We start from the raw sequence: 21,455 nt of genomic DNA, 5'->3' as shown, positions 1-21,455 counted from the left end.
AAACCCAAAGATATTTACCTTAAAATCATATCTAGTAGAGCTGCCCCCGACTCGAGTTCGAATAGTTGTCATTTATTTCCATTAGTCGACTAGTCGCCCGCATGTTTATAATATTGATTTAATTATATATTTTGGGTGGGGCAACACAATGGTTTGAGTTGAAGGTGTGAGAAAGAATAGTATCAGTAACACTGTTAACACTGTGCTACATTACAGAGAAATACAAAACTGTACTAATGAACCTTCATTAATATAGGCCTATATTTTATCTACAAGTGCACGTCACACACTGAGCGAGCCGCCTGTTAACGACGCTGTCGGCAAAGCAGTAATGATTGTGCTAAGTGGCTAATAGGCATGTAGCTACTGACATGTTTCAGATGATACGTCATGTTTGTAGTCGACCAATGAAGATGAGTTTACATATCACCTTGGGTTCGTCCTTCACCTTCTCAAAATGATCCCACACTTTGGATTTCCTGCCCGACATGTTATTAACTAGCCTGTGGAATAACCGCAGGTACCAGCCCTGGAAATTAGGGGCCGTACAACTGCCGCGTCTTTAAGCGCCTGGAACATGGAACATGCAAGGTCAGGTGCTAGGGGCTACTGATGTTGCTAAGCAACCTAACAAGCATCGTATAGCCTATTTACCTGAAATCCTGAGTACAGAGCTGATATTCTTCCAGGCGCTGTTTATAAGTGTGTAGGCCTATCGTCCGTGGGACAGATGTAAAGCTCTGGGTAGCCCTGCACTAACATGATCAACTTTTACGTATTAATCAGACTGAATATTTACGGAAGAAGGGAAAGATACCTGTCACTATGATTGGTTTGTAACGTGACTCCTGTCTGACTGCTGAGCGTGGCCACTTCCTGTGTCTGACCTTTCAAATTAAATTCCCACATGGTCCAGTCATATAGGTTTTGATTTGTTTTGACAAGGCGCAGCTCCTAATAGAGTTTCACGTTTGTTCTGCGACTAAGCGACCAATGAAATCTTGCCGACTAATGACCTTTCTGGTCGACTAACGTTTAGTCGACTATTAGGGGGCAGCCCTAATATCTAGCAGTTGTTACAACTCTGAATAATCACACTGCAAACACACATACCCATTCATTCATTACCATCGGCAAGGACGTTGTATTTTTGTTTTTGCTTGTTTGTTTGTTTGTTTGTTTGTTAGCACAATGATGGAAAAACTACCATTAAACTTTGGAGTGGATCCCCATTTTTTTTTTTAAATTGCAAGATAAGGGATTTGACCTTGGCAGCTTTCTGTGTTCTCCAAGTGCCCTTCTAGGTCAGTTATTCATTCTTACATTCATTCATAATGTTTCCTTGAATATTCCCATCCAGAGTCACTATCCCAGTAAAACTTTGGCAAGTTATCTTTACCTTTATTTGTATATACTCAAAAGGTTGGTAGTAACAGAAGAGGAGGACTACAACATTTTAGTAGTCATCAAACTTTTAGTGGCTTTGCCCTTGTTTTTTTTCTGAATGAAATTTTGCACAAACACTTTTCTCTTTTATTTTTGCCTTTGAGTTTTTGATACAGAGGGCTGTGAATGGAGCTGGTCTCCTTTGCCCTGAGTACCATATCATTTCTGAGGCAAGGCCATAAAGATAAGATAAGATAAGATAGATAGAACTTAATTTATCCCGAGGGAAAAAGCCAAGAGAAAGGCAACTGTTGCTGGCTGCCACTTGTGCATAGCTGGAACCAGAGACACTTATTTTCAACTATTTTGGGCACTTTTTTGAGCATTCACACTAATGCATCGGTTTGATTTTGATTGTTTCATATCAATAAATGTCTCACAAATTACCAAACGTGTGATAAATGTGTGCCTGTGTAAGTGAAAATATAAAAACTTGTACATGAAGTTCATGCCTCCACATCCTGACAGTCTTCGCAAAAACTCATTTAAACATGTGACCGTTTCCTCAGGAGACTCTGAGGCTTTAATAATTAGTGGAAACTCTTGACAATCTGACATGTCGCTGTGTCTGAGAAACTAAATAGCAGTGACACTAAAGTTACATAAGCCACACTGTCTGTCTTTCTCTGTCCGTCGTTCTCTCCCTCTTGTTTTCTTCCATTCGACCCCCCCCCCTCCTCCTCCTCCTCCTCCTCCTCGTCCTCTCTGCCTTCTCTACCTCTCTTATACAGGAACTGGCCAATTTCCTGAGCCTGTTTTTCCATTTTGCTTCCCTGTGCGTGTATCTTTTACGTGCGTATGTTTCTGTGTTCCTCTGTGTGTGCCTGTTCGTCATCCTCTGTCTCTGACTGACTCTCAGCTAACAGCTTAAAATGTCACAACAGTTTAATTTCATGGGAGCGGGCTGGTTTGAGAATGACCTAGTGTGCTCAGTGGAGTTTTAATCAGGTTGTGACTTTTTTTTCCAGCTTGATGCTCTTACATCCAAGCAGGTTTTTGGACGTTGTGTAAACTGATTATTGATGCTTTTATATCTCCGGGTCTGACAGAAGGATTAGTAATATTTTTTCATAGTACAAGAGACATGGGACTCATGCAGGAACCACTTATACAAACAGATTTGTTTTTAAAGGCACCCTGTGGAATTTTCAACCAGTAGTAGTGCTGTGGAGCAGTGTTTTTACATACTGGCCCCTGCTTTGTTTGTCGTGCATGCATGCAGGCGATTTGATAAACATTTTTGCTGATTTTTTACACTATTGTAGTGATCTACAGGTGGCAGCAATGAGCCAAGAAACGTAGTAAACCCTCAACAGAGGCAGGGAAGAAGAAGACGGCCTTAAATAAAATGAAACCTAAATAAAAGCTGATGATATAAACTTTATTTTCTGGTCACTGTACCAGTGTGATGCGCATATGACAATACTATCACGATACGATATTATCACGATACTTGACTCACGATACGATATTATTGCGATTTTAAATATGCTGCGATATGCTTAATATTGCGATAAAATATATTGCGATTTATTACCTTTTTTCAACTGTAAATTATGTCCCCAAAGGAAAACTTATATTTAAATATATATATTTGATATTGCCACACAAAAATATAGTGATACCATGATGTATTGTTTCTTTCCCCCACCCCTAATATTTATTGAGTGGTTCAACAACTTTGTTTTCTGTTTGTCCAAGGTTTTATTGGCTTATATTGGCAGGGCAATTTGTACAATTCGGCTGTTGGTAGGAAAATGATCACACTCCCACATGCTGCCTCAGGGTCTGTATGCAAATCTGTCCAGGGGAGCTTGCTCTTTTGCACCTGACAGTGTAACACCACCTTTAATGGATGTATTGTGTTGACTGTGTATATGTCACTTCCCCATGATGTCCTCACATCGAGGTCATAGATGTTTCTCACGTCTAACTTCATGCCAAATCATTGCAACAACTTTTTTTTTTGACAGATGCAGTAATATTTTCAAATTGTGTGGTGTACTCTGAAGCCTCTGCTGATTTTTCGTAGCAGGACTTCAAACACTGGTAGTGCAGTGTGATTATTTTAGTTTACTCTCAGGCTGACATTTTTGTGAATTAAATTTTCCCACAAATGGAGCAGAAAAGGTAGATTTATAAAAATGTTAGGGTGTCAATTATGCTAATAATATGCACCTACTCATGAACAGGTGTCTCAACAAATAACGAACACTTTACAACAAGTTAGTGCAGCGAAAAAAGTTCATTTTTTTTACTCTTTGGATGACTACACATTTGATTTTATAAACTGCGATATTTTTATATGCTAGGCCCGCTAATTAGAACAATCAGAGGTCACCAGTATAGAAACTCAGCCGAAGTTGTTCTAGTTAAAGCAGTGTTATTTCTTTCATGCGTCTCATTAAACATAAACACCAGTTGAACTGTCATATTTGTCAGCGTGCCCCTCTAATGGTCGCACGTCCAGCTGAGGTGGTGCATCTTTGATCATCGCTGACCGTTGTTCCCCTCCGGCTCCAAACCAGACCAACCACAAACAGAACAGCCTCGCAAATGTTTTTCCTATTAAGATTTGCTGCAATTACCATTCGACATAAAGTTCATTTAGTGCCTACTGTCGGACTGTTTGTGTACTCATTGTTGTGTGTGTGTGTGTGTGTGGCCAGCGCTGCCTTTGTTGATGAGGGAGATCCTTATTGCCCCCAGCACAGTGGTTCATGGAAATCAATGTTTGATTTGCCGGCTACTTGATAAAGGATTTAATGCTGAAACATGCCCCCCCCCCCCCTTCCCTCCCCTGCCCCACTCACAGTAAAGAAATTGCCTTATTGAGTCCATTTGTTCATTTCGCCTTCATTCAGGCCTGTTTGGAAAGTGGAGGTTTTCGCCTCTGATCGTGTGTGTATGTGTTCGTGAATGTGCCGGCAGGTAATAAGATAACCGTGATTACCTGACAGGTCTTGTGTCCACTTGCCGCTGACTGCACCTATATGTGTGTGTGTGTGTGTATGCAGTGTCCAGAGTGGTGTATAACCCCCTCACCCCACCGGTGCTCCCTGCTCTCGGTGTGTGTATCGACCAGACTCTGGAATGGAGAAACGCCTGCCCAGCACACAAAATCAATGGCTGCTGTTTTCTCTCCTCCAACGGCCTCCTGTTATCTGCAATGAATACAAAGCACATATTGTAGCACACAAGACACACACACTCATACACCTCATCTTTATGTCCACTCCCCTTGCACCACTGTGGCAGGGTCACATACAAACCCACAGGAGATTGAGCTAAATTACAAGTCCGTTACACTTAATTGGATGAAATATGGCTCTCGCTGCGTGTTTTCTCATTCGCAGCTGAGTCTTCTGTCACCGAACGAGACTTGAGTGAGACCTACGCTGCTGCGGCTTTCATTGGACTGCAAAGTTTATTATTTCTTCTAATATATACACTCAGCTGTGCCAGCAAATCAAACAAGGCAGCCGAGAGCATGAGTGAAACATCATCCGTCTTCCATTGTGTTGAGCGGCATTAGCAAAGTGGCCAACAAGTGTTTATTTAGCCAGTGGGTAGTCCATTTCATCTCAGGCACGAGGGATACCATCAAGCCTATTTTAACTGTTATGCAAGTGTCCCTCTCACTGTCCTAAAATCTTTCTTTTTCACTGTTTGTCTCTCTGTCAGGGATTATAGGTGGTGCTGGGAGGAGGAGGGGAGGTGGCAGATTAGCGGCGGCCGTCCGGCAGGTCCGTCTGTCTGCCGTCAGAAAATAGAATTCATTTGTGTTATCCAGATGCTTATGCTCAGCTCTCTGCGTCTCTGTTTGTGTGTGTTGCTCAGTCAGAGGAGAGGATTGGCCGCTGGGCTGGGGGCGGGGGTGTTTGGTGGTGGTGGCGGGCAGGGGGGGGCTAGCTCACATCCGCTTGGCAGCTTTTGTACTCGCATCAAAGAGAACGGCCATGGCCTGATGACTACGTACCCTGTTTAACCACCCTGACAGAGTGGAGTATAAACAGAAATGTGTACAGACACATGTACAGAGCACATAGGTCCAATCCACCCCTACTGTGGTGACTGGAAACACTTCAGCCATTTGTTTGAGCTGCTTTGAAGATGTGCCATGCAGTTGTTCTTAGAAACTCTACAAGTTGACTTTCTAAAGTGTATAAATAAAGTCTGAATGGTGGAGTTTAGTGTTGAAAGGATTGGTCGATGAATGGATTGTTTGATTGACAGGAAGTCATTCTTCAACAGTTTTGTGGAAGGATTAATAGTTTGTCATCTCGTCTTTATTTATTATTTTTCAAGTTTGTGATACAAAATGAAGCTGCACAATCCACACTGCAACATCCACATCACAAGAGCTGCTGTTTGTAAATGAAGGTAAATTGTGTGACAGCATACCTTTTATAAATCAAAAATCACATCATTTTTATTTGTTTAATTTTTTATATATTTTTTTTCCCACTCACGACTCAAATCACAAATGCACTATCTGTCAGAATAATTCTACTATGACTTTCTTTGCATATTGTGCAACCCAAATTCTAATCAAAGTTTTGCCAGTTGCCACTTATTTATTATAGTTGCAAAGTTTTTATGTGGTTGTTCATTAGAAAGCAATCTACGTCATGGAGGTTAAGCGTTTTTGTATCAAGAAGTATCAAAATTTATTAGTATTTTCAGTTTTCATTTTCATTGAAAATGAAATTCTTTTTGATTTTGACATTGCCGTTGGACAAAACAAGGGTTTTTCAAGGCAGTCCTGTTGCCTAGAAATGTGTACAACTAATTTGAAGCAGCAAATATGTTTTAAGGGGAACGTAATGCCAAACAAATTATGTTTTCTATTAACATAATTAGGAAATTTTGCTAATTAATGTATCTGGAAAGTCAGAAAAACTGTTATGTCAGCAGAATATGTATTTTGGCTGTTGTCCACCAAAAATAGGCAACTTTGCAGCACAGTATTCACTCACAGTGACCACAGCATTATTTTTTTTTTAACTGAAATCATGATATTTCCCTTACCTTCAGCAAAGCGTTTTTGTTGCCTAAGCCTAGGACATGGGTCTGATCTTGAACCTGAGGCTCTGGTGTCAAGGTGTTGCACTTTGTACGCCCACCATCATCCCAACCACCTGCTTGCCTGAAAGAAACGTCTCTGACCATAATCCAGGCAGCAATTACACACAACGTAATTTAGAAAGCAGTTTAGTAACATACAAACATGATTTCTAAGGGACAGGGTTGTTCAAGTGGGACTGCATACTTGTAAGCAGGGACAAAACTATTCGTCAGCTGTGGAAATAATTGTTAGCTGCAGCCCTGGTGTAGAGAAGACAGAGGGAGCAGACAGGAGCTGTGTTAACAGGCTGGGTTAGGGTTACTACAGAGGGGAGTGGGGTCCTCTGTTGTGGCTGGCTACTTCATGCTCTCAGGATGGGAGTGGGGTTGATGGATGGAGCCAGACTGGAGATCTCACGGAGGGCTTCGGAGCAGGATGCTGGAGGAGGTCTGTGGGGTCCCTGAAGGAAGTACTGTAGTGGAGGAGGGGGGAGAGAGACACAGAGGCAAAAAAGACCTGCCATTAATCAACCTCCCTCCACCTGCCACCTCTCCTCTCTGCCTCCTGTCCTCTCTTTATCCCTCCTGCCACCCCTCTTTAATTCCCCCCCTTCTTCCTAACCATTTTTTTTGTTCTAAGTCCAAGTGCAGTCCTCCATTGTAAGCGGCTCTTTCACGGCCTTTTTGGTTGTGGTGTACTCGTTCCCAAACATCACTTTGGGAGGTGTTTAATGCTATTATGAGGTGGCAGCCCAGGCACTATGCCCTCCAACAAGGAGAGATGGACTCATGCCGGGGCTAAACACGACTTAGTTTTCTTAATTCACTTAAACTCGGGTGCTTGTGCTCCCTGCCACCAGCCTCTTAACTTCCTGGTCGGTGCAGCCCTCTAATGCCAGTCTGAGACCGCTGTAATGCGAGGGGTTGCTCTTTTTGTTACTTGGAGGTCAGTAAGAACATTACGAGGTGCTTTGACAGGTCAGAAGTCTTGGCTGGAGCTGGTGTGTGTTTTATTCGCTAACTGTACTTCCCCACAGCAACTGGCTGAGGAAGGTTGGCCTTTCTGAGTCGCCGGCTTACAGGCAGCGAATTTGGATAGGAGTGTGTGGATCCTGTTTCTCCGTGTGTCAGTTAGGAAATTTACTAGCTGCTGGTGAGATTCAGTCACCCTCTTAAGTCCATGTGGCTAATCCTCCCTCTCTGTTCCCCTTAAAATAAGATAATGTAATATGTTTTTATTTACGTTTTTTAAATAATCTGATACAGTCTGTGGTCACTGGCTGGGGAAATGGTGAAAAAGAAGCTATTTGAAGACATCACCTTGTGCTCTGGGAACTTGTGACGGAAATTTCCAGTGTTTGCTAACATTTTATAGACTGAGGGATTCATGTGCTAATGGAGAAAACAACCAGCAGATTAATAGATAATGAAATTGCAGCCCTGATGTCAATATCGTTTAGATGGCTGATGTGCAATACCGATATGTGTAGTATGTGTTGTTATGTTTTTCTGTTATGGTGTATGCTTTTCATTTCTTCTGGACTATTATTGTAAGGCAGCAATGCTTGTGCAGCTCCTGAGTCCAAGACAAATTTCCCTATGGGGACAATATTGTATCGTATCGTATCATATCATATCATATCATATCATATCATATCATATCATATCATATCGTATCGTAACAAGGTTCCCACAGACCCTTTAAAAGTCCTAAAAGATTTTTAGGTTGTATGCTTTTCATTTCTTCTGGAGTATTATTGTAAGGCAGTAATACTTGTGTAGCTCCTGAGTCAAAGACAACAAAGAATAACGCATTCATATCGCATCGTACCGTACCGCATCGTATCGTATCGTATCCTGTCATAACAAGGTTCCCATGGATTCTTAAATATTTCTTTAAAGAAATTGAAGTAATTAATCTAAAAACAAGGCCTTAATTGGTATTAAATTGTCTTAATGAAACTTAAAAATGCTAAGACAGGATGTCATGGTATCCTGGACAAGATTTCGCAGCATCTCTGAAACCAATACAAGGCAACGAATACGATGCATGGTGTATTTTGTGCACAAAATATTTCCAAATTCAGCATGATGGGAATCAAAGCAGTAAAATCCCACATGCTTGAGTGAGAAACCCACCTAGAAAACTCACCGACAAATGACTGGTATTTCCTTAAATATTCATGTTTAATGTTACAGTAGCCAAGGCAAGGCAAAATGGTCACAAACCCTAAGTAATTCATGTCGGTTCATGATTTTTTTTGGTCATGGTAAAATTGGTCTTAACTTAATTCTGAGTGCCATTAAAAGTCTCAACTTGCCTGAAACTGTAGGAAACCAGCGTAATGTTAATAAGGATCATTTTCTGCTTGGTAAACAGTTTATCAGGGCAAATGTATCATGAACATCATCTGTGAAATAATCACACTGATGTTCAAAGCAATTAGCCGTGTTTGCCTGTCATGCATTATTTGAGTCCACACTCATGTGCAAAACAAAACCCCACAACAATAATCAGATTTTGTTAGTTTTTAATTGCGACTTTCTCTTAATCATTCGTTTGCACAACAGAAATTTGACATTTGAATGATTGCCGCACAGTAAACACAGTAAATCATGTTACAACACACAAGCACAACTGTAGTACAGTGTGTATCTGTGTGGTTAAATGACCAAACACGTTTTAGCTTTGAAAGCACACTCATGCACACAAGTCTGCACATACAGTACAGTCTATTACTCTCAGTTTGTACAATTGATTCAGAACAAGTCTTTCTGGCATAAGACATTTATACAGTAATTATGCAGCAAACTACTAACAACATTAGCATCAGAAGCCAAATTAAACATCTCTATCTCTCCCTCAGCCCACAACTCACTATAAACATCAGCGTTTCGCAGTGTTTCTTCCTCATCTGCAATCTCTTGCCTATATATTAAATGAGCAACAGTGTGAGCTCATTAAAAATGCATGCTGCGCATTGAGCTTAGGAGACCAATTATCCCACCTAGCGCCTTTACAATGGTTGATAATAAAAGCCCCTGCAGTTGGCCACTCCCCGATTGCCTCACTCCCCCATCCACTCTCACCCCTCACCTCCCTCTTTCTCTCCCTCTCCCCCCTCTCTTCATCTCCCACTCTCACCGCCTGTTGTCTTCACACCAGATCATCAGTAAACAGGCTTTTCACTGGATTTGATGGAGTGCAGTGTTTTGATCTGTTGGGATTTTTGTGTGTGTGCAAGGGGGGGGTCCCTAATGCTGCTGTGCTCTGCAGGTGGCAGCGGACAATGGTATTACTGAGAGAGGCAGTACACACACAGACAAAAACACACACCTCGTGGCACACGCACACACGTGTAAACACATAGATGAGACTGTTACAGTCCACATTGTGCCATCATGCTTTTTGACAGGAGTGTCTTGAGAAGATCAGAGCGCCTGGAGCACAGAGGCTGTTTCCCGCCACATGCTGTACATCAAAAATGGATGCGTGTGGGAAGCATCACTGGAGCACTTTAAAGCCCCCATACGGCCAACCTGCTCATCAAAAGCCTGCCGTCACTGTACACATATGGAACTATATAATGTACAACCCCCACCTTGTATTTGTAAAACGTGTTTGTATGTGCATCGTTGGCGGTGTACCCTCTGAGGATCAAACGTGGGTAGTTTTACTTCGCAGCAGGCGAGTAAACAACGTAAAAAGAGACGGCGATGTGATGGTGTTTCTGTAGCTGATGATTAGGTTTGTTTAAACGTATACACCAGCACACATGGTGAGTTGTCACCACCTCACTGCACTTCAAACAGCCGAGAGCTGATGGATGATACACCCAGCCCCAACACCTTCACACAAACAGCTCAGGAATCTGCTCAGCTTGTTCCGCAGAGCGCTGAAGCTTTAGTGCTGAGATGATTGGGCTATTAATTGATCAGCCAAGAGACACAATTCAAGCAGGGATTTTGGTTATCAGTTAATCATAAAAGTAATTGGTAACACTTGATTTGGAAAGACCACCTAATGTTTGTAACATTACAACAGCTTATTAGCTGACATTCAACAATTCAACTGTTTCACCTTGTCCACAGATGTTTATCTGTAGAATATATGTGACAATTTACCACTAATTCACAGAATAATATAGTTGGCCTTGAACTATTCACTCAACCCATACTGTTTGGGTTCAGTGAGCAATTAAAGTTCAACAAAATAATTCTGAGAATATGTTGAAATGTTCATGAATTGTCATTTATACACAAAAAATAAGCTGTTACCTATCTACAAGCAAAGTCAGACAGTTGAATCTTAAGTATTAAGTTGCTGAAATGTTACAAATATTCTACAAAGTATGGTTAGGCGGACTATCCAAATAAAGTGTTACCAAGTAATTTGTGAAGCAAAAATGTCAACCATTCACTTGCTCCAGCTTCTGAAAGAATTTGCTTTTTCACCATTTTTCGTGATGTTGTAACATAGCAACGTCTATTTACAGGTCTGCATAAGTGCTCCAGAGAGAGTTTGTGGAATCTGATACACAAGTTATGTCACTTGAGGCAGCGACTTTTGGGGCTAAAGACTGCAAAAATGAAAACAAACAAAATCTGGCATCGTGGAGTCAGACAGAGGTGAGCTTTCGAGACCTCCAAGACCTTATCTCTGCTTGAAGCTAGCAGCTTAAAGCTACTGCTACTAGCATAATATGTGAATCTCTGACTTGAGAGGGGTTTATACTTGTGCCTCAGCTCTATGCAGAGCCTATGTCGTAGCCTAGACACGTGGCCTATGCCGTTGTGAGCATTTATACTTGTGCGGTGGTGTGTCTGTGTCACTCTGCAGTTACACCTCCAAACCACTGGTCAGCAGTGGGGTTTCTGTTAAGTGCTGTAAAGTTTAGTTGATTCAAAACACACATTAAACATGGCGAGACAATTTCAAACACAAGTACACAAATCAGCTTCAATATAACTCGCAGCATTCACATAAAAAGCACTTGTCTTTTGCTGGACACAAGTTATTAGCACAAGCCTATGGCATTTTACATTGTATAAATTAGCCTAACAGCTAGCGGACTTTTCCTATACTCATATGAACCCAGGGACAACAGCAACATTTAACAAAGGCAACGTTACAAAATTCAGCTCCATTACAACTCCCAAGGTTCACCAACAAAACAACTGTCTCATACTAAACACGTTTTCCAAACAAATATAACATGCTAACGTTATTAGCACAAACCTATGGCATTTTACATTGTATACATTAGCCCAGCGATGAGTGGAGCATTCCTCTACTATGAAGCCTGGATAAATTACACACAAGACTTTTGCGGAGGCTTTATTGTCTTCACAATTTAGTTTTTCTTATCCGCGAAATTAAAGTAAATAAAAGCTTCATTTCCACTGAGGGAAATGGTTTCAGCTTACAAAAACAGACAGGAGGTCCGCATCGCCGCAACGTGTAGTTACATTTCTGGGGAGGTGCATGTCAGCGTGTGCTGTATCCTATGCCGTGGGGTACGCTGCAGATTCAACACAGAAGTATAAATCCTGCATAAACTGTTGGCATATGATCTGCATTTTGGGTAATGTAGGCGCCAGCTTTTAAGGGAGAAGAATGTATTAAAATCTGATATCTCTGGTTCTGTTGAATCAATTTTTTAGCCTTTTTTTTCCCCCCAAAAAATGGCCCATCATGAGTTTAACAATGCTAAATAGGTGAAATATTGTTTTAACCCAAAAAAGAATCAACAATGAAAGTAATCATAATCTTTTCTTTGTGTTAACGTGTCATTCTACTTGGCCACGAAACCTGTCAAGGCCGGGAGCCAGATTTGATTTGATATGTTCAGTGGCTGAGGAAAGCCCTCCTTCACTCCCTGTAGGTGTTGTTAAAAGCAGACTGACTTCATTAATAGTCTGATCTGGATGTAATTAAGAATGAGCGGAGGGCGGCAGGCAGGGAGAGAGACAGCAGGAAGAGAGTAGGAGAGATTCTCCTCCCAGCTTTCCTTTTAAATCCCTCTGTCACTGTTGTTGACAGGCCGGGGAGAGAAAACTTGAGAGAGGAGTAGGAGGAGGTCAGTGGAGTGGGTTTTAGATGAAGCTTGACCCTCTTTATATCATATTCTTGTAGCAGCTTCTTCACGAGAAAGGTCTATTACAGCTGGTAAACACAGGGCTATCACTGTGCTCTGAGATGTTTTGGCTCATTTGTCCTAGATTAGTCCGCCTGCCTGCCTTTGTTTTGCGTGTGCACAGTATCTGAAACACACCCATGCACATGCACACCAGTTTTTCTACATTCGTGTTTACGCGGCACTGGGTGGAAAACATAAATTGGAGACAGAGCGTTCCCCGTCTGCGGGGCTTGGAAGAGGGTTTGGGTTCGGAAAGCTGGCTTTCCTCTCAGGAAGTGTTGTTCCTCACCGCTCTCCATAAACACTGGAAAAGAGACCCAAAGTAAATGTCCCAGACTCACTATTTCCACTGTAAACACACAGACATACACATATTATACTGCTCCCTCTCTCTATTTCTCTCATATGTGTGTCCTCTCTTTCTCAGGGGCAGAGGGTTATATATTTTCTCAAAGAGGTCTACAGTGTGCCTGAGTGTGCGATCCAGAAAACTAAGTCCTGACCTATGAAGATCAGCTGCCTTGACGTTTAACAGTTGGCATGTTATTTTTAAAGATTAGCAAAGTCTTAACTGTGTTTATGAGCACAAACAAGTAGGCACCAAAGCTCTCCAAGTATTTCACCTTTAAAGGGTAACTTCTGTATTTTTCAATGTGGACCCAGTTTTCCCATGTTTTTGTGTTTAAGTGACTGATAGGAAGATTTTTTGAAATTGGTTCAGTATTGAGCAAGACCGCTGCAGCCAGCAGCTGCGAGACAATCTTGAATCTAACCACTGGGGGCATTTGTACTCGTCAATTTACCTGCACTAAACAGGCTTTCATTTTGCTACGTGACAGGCTTATTTGTTATTCTAAGTGTCTAACAACATTATGGATTCAGCCAAGATAAAGAATGAGATTCTTTTTGTTTAACCAGCAACAGCCCCAAAATCGTCATCACCAAACCCACCAGACTCCATTCAAATAAACAGTCATTTTAGTGTGTATAGAGCCAGCATATTTTCACATCTAGCTGGGTGAGTTAAGGGGTTATTTCAACCAAAGGAGAGTTGGTGATTGTTGGAACAGTGGAAAGACGAACCAAGACAGCTTTTGAAAGTTAGATATCTGATCTGACTTCTGTTCACTTTTAATGAAGTGCATTTACTGATGATAAGATTACTGTTTTTTTAAATGTAGTTTGGTGGGTAGTGATAACGTTTTTGAGACCGTTTCTGTTGAAACAAAAAGGACCTTACTCTTTAATGAAATGGTTTATCTCTGTAGGGAGCCTTTCCATAATAATGTCAGACACTTCTATAGCAATGGGAGCCTGTCAGTAGCAAAAAAACAGCACTTTTAGTGGACATAAATTGATGGTGCACAAATGCCCCAAGTGGTTAAATTGCAGCCTGTTTTGCAGCTGCAATACTAGACCAATTCTTTAAAAAATATATTCACATTAGTCACTTAGACACAAAAACATGGGAAAATATGGGCCAAGTTGAAAAATACTGAAGTTACCCTTTAAACTTCAGACACATAGACCAATTTTCAAGACTTACTCAAAGTCTGCTTTTTCTTTCACAGCCAAAGCCTTTCACTGCTGTCATTAGAAATAAAGCAATAAAAAAATATCTGGATTTGCTTGTTTACATTGAACCCCTGGGTGAAAATACCTGAATGCTGCGACTGAATTACCTCTCAGAGCAGCGTAAATGTTACTTTCCAGTCCTTAACAAGTGGTTGGATTTGCAGTTCCCCTTGTGTGCTGTGCAAGTTAATAAATCCACACCGGCAAGAGAAAGCAAGCAAGCCCTTTCCATCAATTTTAGTTGTCATGGCATTTATTACCGCACCGGAGCATTATGCTGTGAAAATATCATCGATAAGTCCCAAAAACCCCAAATAAGACTTGAAATGTTCACAGTTTGTCATTGTCAGAGCTCAGATTTGACAACAGGGGTGCGGGGCTCTGTAATCTATCACAGACAAGTTGGCCACTGTGGATTCATTGCAGTTTCTTCTAATCAGCAAAGTCCCATCTCGACCTGTCAATCAGTTTTTTATTTTTTTTACATCGACGATGACACTGCAGACAAAACAAACACTGCAGATGATGTGCTTTGTTGCAACACCAGCCAGACATTACCCTTTGCTGCTATTCTCTCCGCTGTGGTAAAACCACTGAGCTCACTTTACCACCCAGCTGGCTAACACAGCACCCTAACTTGTGTGTTAGCGTGTGTGTGCCTAAGTGTGTTGAGAAGGAGAGCGAAGGAGTGTCAGAGAGAGAGAGGTTAGAAACCCCTTTTTTTATTACATTTCCTCCGCAGTGAAAGAGGAGGCAAGATGGACACTCCATATCTCCCCGCTGCGCCAGAAAACTCATCTAAATGGAAAACACATTGTCTTCATTATTTTGCAAGAGCTGAAAGAACAGGGTTGTCATGGTAACAGCCATCTGAGTGAGCGCAAGCGGGCGGCCGAGGGGCTGGTTTTAGGGCCAGAGGAATGGAGAGAGAGAGAGAGAGAGAAAAGAGGAGGAGGAGGTGGGAGGGAGGGAACAAGGAGTCAGGAGAGAGAGAGGAGGGGGGGTGGAAAGAGAGGAGAGGGGACTGAGATGAAGAGGGTGGAGATGGAAGGAAGACAATAGAGATGGAGGATAGAAAGATAGGAAATTGTGGGGTGAAAGAGACAGAGGGGAAAGAGAGCAGCGGGTGTGATGAAGAGAAGACGGAGAAAAAAACGGGAGAAGGGTTCGTGAGAGGAAGCAAGGAGTGCCTTTTCCAGTGGAGCCAGACAGTGCAAATGGCCAGTTAGTGGCTCTCAGAGAGCAGTTCAGAGGCCCTTATTAATTTCAAGGGGCAGCAACATGGTAGATTTAACATCTTAGGAAATCTCTTCCAACTGTGTCTCGCTGCAGCCCCACTGGTGCTCTCCATTTGTGTGTATATAAATGCATGAGAGTGCATACTGATTTACAGTCAAGGGAAGAGCTATCTTTGCCCGCTGAGCTAACATTAGAAGACCTGGTGCTTTGGTAAACACGTTGAGGGGGCGACACTCTGCTCTCCAGCCACTTGTGCTCAGCCAGCGCCCTGGCGGTGATCGACAACCTGCCTGCTGCTGTCTTTATTAGTTGCTCCCTCAGAACAGCCCCTGGCAGCAGCAAGCCCAACACCATAACGCCCTTCATCAAATATTTACCCCTCCTGAATCTACAACGTGCACCAAGGCCACATCAAATAAAACCAAGTGCCAAGGCGATATCTAATCCAGTCCAATCCCCTCTCCTTGTCAACTTCATTCTCTCTCGCGGATTTCCGTGACGCTGCTGTCAGTTTAGCATCAGCTCGAGGATTAGGGCTACGCAGAAAAGGACCTAGATGATCGTTTATTTACAAGTTGTTGCCTGCTTCTCAGTCATATCGCCAGTGGCGTTGATGTGACTGAGGCCTGACACGACATCGTTTTGACAGCCGTCGGGCGATTAAGGACATTAAAGTAATTACTTAAGTCTTTGTCTTGTAAATACTTACAACCCACCCCTGGAGTATTTGGCTTGGCTCCGACATCCACCAGGATCTGACATCCAACCTCGTGCCTCTTCAAAAGAGCTGCATCATTATTATTGTTTGTGTTGTGAAAACAGGATGCAACTGATGAACCGAAACACACGTTGTCAGATGAGATTGATGTGTCACAGATGAAGCCGTGACAGGAGTCCCAGCTTGTGTAAATTTGCATTGCATATTCAGTTTTCGTGTTGGGGTCAATTACAATGTTTCCAGCAGCCGCTCTGAAGTGGATCTATTGAAGACGTTAAAAAGCCATCAGAGCTTCACAGGATCTCTCAGCGCTGCTGACGCTGCGGGGAAATTGTGTTTGTTTTTGTCTCTCATCGGTTCCTTCCAGATGTGCAATCATGGTCAAGGGAGGAGCGATGGCGGTGCCTCGTGATTGACCTGCACTTAGGGAAAGACATGGCGTGCACTCTGTCGGCTGTTTGGCTGCCCTGGCTTGCTGGCTGGCCGGCCAGCTTCGTGGCTGCCTGTAGGTCTTAGTGATTCATGTCACACTGTAATTGGTTTACCTGCTCCCTGTGTGTCTGCGCTCTGAGAGGACCAAAACAAATTACCCAGGGATGACCTCTCGCCATCTCTCTCTCCTGCTCTGCAACCATTTCCCCCCCTATCTCTCCGTGCACGTCTCTCCCTGCCTCCCACTACATGTAATATGTTGTATGAGTGTTTTTCTCTCCCCCTCTCTCTTCCCATCTATTTGTCTGTCTCGTCTTCCTGCACTCCCTTCTGCATACCTCGAATCTTCAAGCAGAGCTGCAGTAGAATAACATTTTAGACAGAAAGCATATCAGTTCACAAACACACACATTAAAGGCTTTTGAGGCTTGAAGATGTGTTTTTCTCCATCTGCTTGCTGTGTCAAACATCATTTCAACGTGTTTTACACACATGCATGTGTGAAGATAAGCTGATAGGGTGGACTTTGTATAACGATGCTTGAGATCACAAATAAACACACACACACTAGTGGAGTGCTTTGTAGCACTAAAAGAGTGTTTTGTGAGAGCTGCAGTGAGGCACATTAGCCTTTCAACGCTGGTTTTTGCGCTCACTGTGCCAAATAGTACCTGTGTGGATTGTCCCTTCAGCGAATGAAACTGGTGCTCTGTGTACCCCATTAGGCTGCTTCATTTTCACAGCAAGCAGATGTTTTGTGTTCTTCGCTACTCATACCCTCACTCTGACACACAGTGGTGAACAAGCACACACACACGGAGCAAGATGAATGAGCGCGTCGTTCTCCCCTCTACACGTGTAGGAAGGTCTCGCTGTCTCAAAGGTTATTTAGCTGTTTCAGTTAAAAAAAAAAAATCCACCATCAAAGGATTTTAGGAGGAGTGTGCAAAGCTTGAAAACGTGATTTTGTTTGTATTTGTTGCATCGCTGTTGGTTACACAGACTGTTCTCCTGTCAGAGGACCTGGTGTGCAAACATCGGTTTTGTTCTGGCGTCCTTGAACGCTGCCCTTAATCTGTACCAAGAGGGCGCTCTATAGGCAAGGTGGTGGAAAATTCACTGAAGATTCTGCAACTTATTTTCTCCTTTTTAGAGAGAAACCTGAATATCTACTCTCCTTATTGGATGACAGAAACACAGGCTTGGTGTAAAGAGCAGGGATGTCATGAGGACTGATTCTTTGGTACCAAGTTTATGCAAAATTCTGAAAAAGGAAGCACGCTCGTTTTTCTCTAGTATCATAGGTACAGTAAGATTAAATTCATCCAGACCTGACAGGGGAGCATACACGCCTACAAGTGTTCTTGTCTGACTTTAAATGCCAAAGGAAAAAGAAGATTGCCTAACAGCTTGGAAGAACAATAAAGGGAAGACGCAGACAAGTGCAACTGCAGCAACAGCTCGACTCGGCATGCCAAAAAGAAAGCGTATTTTCCTGAGGGCAGGGAATTTTGTTAATTCTTTGCCGCATATTTAAACTATGCTACAAACTCCAGCAGCATGACGAGGCACTGAGCATCTATTCTGCGCTTAGGCTTTGGTCATTTTTTCTGGCGGCCTAAGAACTGAAAAATGTTCAGCTTTAGGTAAAACGATGCACCTGTCACTGTCATCCAGCTGTTTAGGCACAGTGGAGGAGGAGCGGGACAGATAGCCAACCCCAAAGAGCAGCCGTCATATCTTATATGTACAGGAGCTTAACAACAACAACAATGGAGGAGAAATATGTTAATATACTGCAAAATTTTGTGAACCCACATAGGTTAGTAGTACTCTCCCTTTAGGCGAATAATCAACAATTAACAATGAAAGTTGAATTTGATTAAATGTAAATCTTTTTAATAAAAGAAGTATGTTTAAGTCCATTGGATTTATTGTTTTGCCTTTGCTTCTTACCTTGATATCGAACTGGGTATTGAGAATCATTGAATTTTACTAGTATGGGTAGAGATTATGAAATTTCTGGTATCGTGATAAACCTGCTAAAGAGAATTCCTCCAAAGCCTACCATCCATTACAATTAAACGCACCTGATTGAACCAGTTTTAATCCTAAAATTGAACATGTTATTTTGACAGGTAAACAGATTTTTGGCCAGCCTAAGTTTGGATATTGTCTGCAGATGCCATCATCCCATAATCGTATTGAGGAAAACTGTTGCAGGGATGAATAACAGCAAAGAATTATATTGTTGTTGAATGAAGTTAAATGCAGGCGTTTGTGAAAGTTCAGGAAACACTCTGCTTTTTCGCAAATCTCAGAACAAACCAGAGAACAAATCTATCTGTGATCTGATGGCCATTTTGAGCTGCTTTATTGACAGTTAATCGCAAGAATTGTCTGTTTTTATTGTGTATTTTTCACACAATAGATGCTTCCCTCAGTTGTTAGTTAATGGATCATGCACTAACTCTGTCTTTTGTTCATTGAATTTTCTTTGTGCTGTGTGCCGTTGATCAGTTTTGTGGGGACTGAATGATTTTTTTCTTATCGCTGCACTGGAAAAAAAACATTCATAACGCAGTCCTTGTACAGACTTTTAATAACCTTTTCATTGAGAGTCTTTCAACAAACGCGTGTTCTGTACTGTACTGTCTGTGTTTCAGCCTGATTTCTAATTGGAAATGCTTATTTTATTTAATGGTTAATTGGATTTGTCGCCTAAAAGATCAGAGGCAGAAATAAAGGTTACTCTGCAGGAGCTGCAGCGCTGTAGGTCGTTTTATTCCGCCAAGTGCAGAGAGGCTGGGCTGGTTGCTTTTTTAGTAAGGATTGTGCTTTTGGAGTGTCAAAGACAAGGGGAGTGGAGGGCAGACTGGCACAGATATATTTTTGCTCTCCCTAATGACACCAATACCATTTCATGGCTTACTGAGCAGATTGAATCACACTCACTCTTTGTAAGTCTCACTCTCTGCCCCTGTCTCTCTGTTTCTCTTTCCTGCGCACACTTCATCACCCTCTCCTCGCGTAGGCTATCACATGCACATTCATATGCTACCGTACATCGATGTGTTACACTCACCCCAGTGGATGTTGTTTAATTGCATTTGGGTCAGCAGTTTGCCGGTGCTGAAACCGAAGGACATGGAATTTGTCAGTTTACCCATTCAGCAGTCACAGGGGGCGGTGTGTGAGCTAACAGCTCTGCTGGAGTCAGGCCCATAAGGTTAGCTTTACACAAGCCTGTCAGACTGCACTGTCAATCACTCTCCTTCCCTCTCCTCTGCTCTCCTCTACTCAGACACACTGTCATCTCCTCATATATTCTTCTCAAAAATGTAGACTGCTGTTATTCCACTTAATAAAGCTCTAAGATTTATGCACTCTTTCACTGAGAGGGCTCAGTAGTATTTCAGGCTGTCCTGTGATGGCTTGGTGCAGCGATAAAGGCTACACATTGGCCTTACGCACACTCCCACACTTGCTTCATCCCTTGTGCATCACGAGTGATAGAATCTTGCCTTTCGTGACAGTGGAAAATCGTATGTGGCAGCCAGGACATACAATCTTCTCCAGCTGGTATTTATAGTCCTCAGCAACTGGAACATTCTATGGAATAAGGAGTTCATTCATTCATCATGTGAGGCTCAAGCTCCGTTCTGCTCGTGGGTGACCTGATTTCGTATCTCATGTGTAGATAGATGGCCTTACCCTGTTAATGCACTTGAGACAATAAAACAAAAACATGGGCGCGTGTACCAGTATGGGCCCACACACACACAAATATAAATCAGTGAAAGCAAAGTCAGCTGACACTAAAGCTGAGCAGTATTGAACCATGATTCAGGATGTGATAAGGCATCACCTGTGGTTTTTGTTACAGTTATAACAAGGTAGATTTTACAGGGAAACACTACAGGTGAAAACATAGTTGTTCATGCACTGGTCAGTTTTGAGATTTTGCTTCCATTATGTCTTCTTTCAGACTAGTGGAAAGAACACCTGAAATTTTCGTTCAGATTTCAGTTCTGGACATGTATGTAAAAAGTGCATTTTTGATAGGATAAAGCATCGTTTGCATATTTTAAAAAATCAACCCTGCCCTAACATCTACTTATTTATGGTTTAAAAATGAAACACAAGTGTTTTCTTATACTCTGAGCCAGAAAACTTCACTTCAATATTACTTACATACATAAAGCTTTCTAGGTTTATTCCTATCTATATTGTGAAGGTTTTTATGTGTTTATTTCATATATCATTCATAGTATGATTTATAAAACATTTTATTCATGAAAACATGGCAAAAAATAGATTTTCTTTTATGCCTGTTGACAGTATTTTCTAATATGTGAGCTGACAAAAAGAGATATTCAACATTCCCTCTGTAAAAACTTTGACTCTAGCATGTTGACAAAATGAAACCTGGCTTTATTCAGTGTTCAGAATTCTGTTCTGGAAACGTATACAAATTAGTTCATGTTTAATTATATAATGCATCATTTGCATATTTAAACATAAAATGTAAGAAAACTACAAAACCATAATGGTCTTAATGTGGGTCATCGGCTGGCAAAGTTTCAAGTTGATATTTTTCAGTTAGAAGTTTTACTCTATTCACATTTTAGTGTCAGTTCAGTTCAGTTCAGTTCAGTTCAATAGAGCTTTATTTCCCGAAGGATTTTTTTGTGGCAGTTCACAACCAGTGGGTTCCCCGGATCAGGGTCACTCACTGGGCCCATTTTAAATATAATATAATAAGATACAAGATAAGAAGTGTTTTCAAGGAGCAAAATCAAAAACTAGTGCTTAATAGAGTAACAATAGGAGGAAGC

The 21,455-nt window shown here is 41.9% G+C and overlaps 2 protein-coding genes across 5 annotated transcripts in view; both read left to right on the top strand.

Annotated features, from left to right (window-relative positions):
* zmiz1a (zinc finger, MIZ-type containing 1a) overlaps window positions 1-21,455 on the top strand; it is a 121,322-nt gene that overhangs the window by 57,125 nt on the left and 42,742 nt on the right. The gene's annotated exons all lie outside the window — the stretch shown is intronic.
* Window positions 1-21,455, top strand: part of rps24 (ribosomal protein S24) — a 131,235-nt gene that overhangs the window by 105,711 nt on the left and 4,069 nt on the right. The window lies entirely within an intron of this gene.

Source organism: Epinephelus fuscoguttatus, linkage group LG16, assembly GCF_011397635.1.
Source record: "Epinephelus fuscoguttatus linkage group LG16, E.fuscoguttatus.final_Chr_v1".
Taxonomy (NCBI): Eukaryota; Metazoa; Chordata; class Actinopteri; order Perciformes; family Serranidae; genus Epinephelus; species Epinephelus fuscoguttatus.
This window is presented reverse-complemented; position numbering and strand designations above follow the sequence as displayed.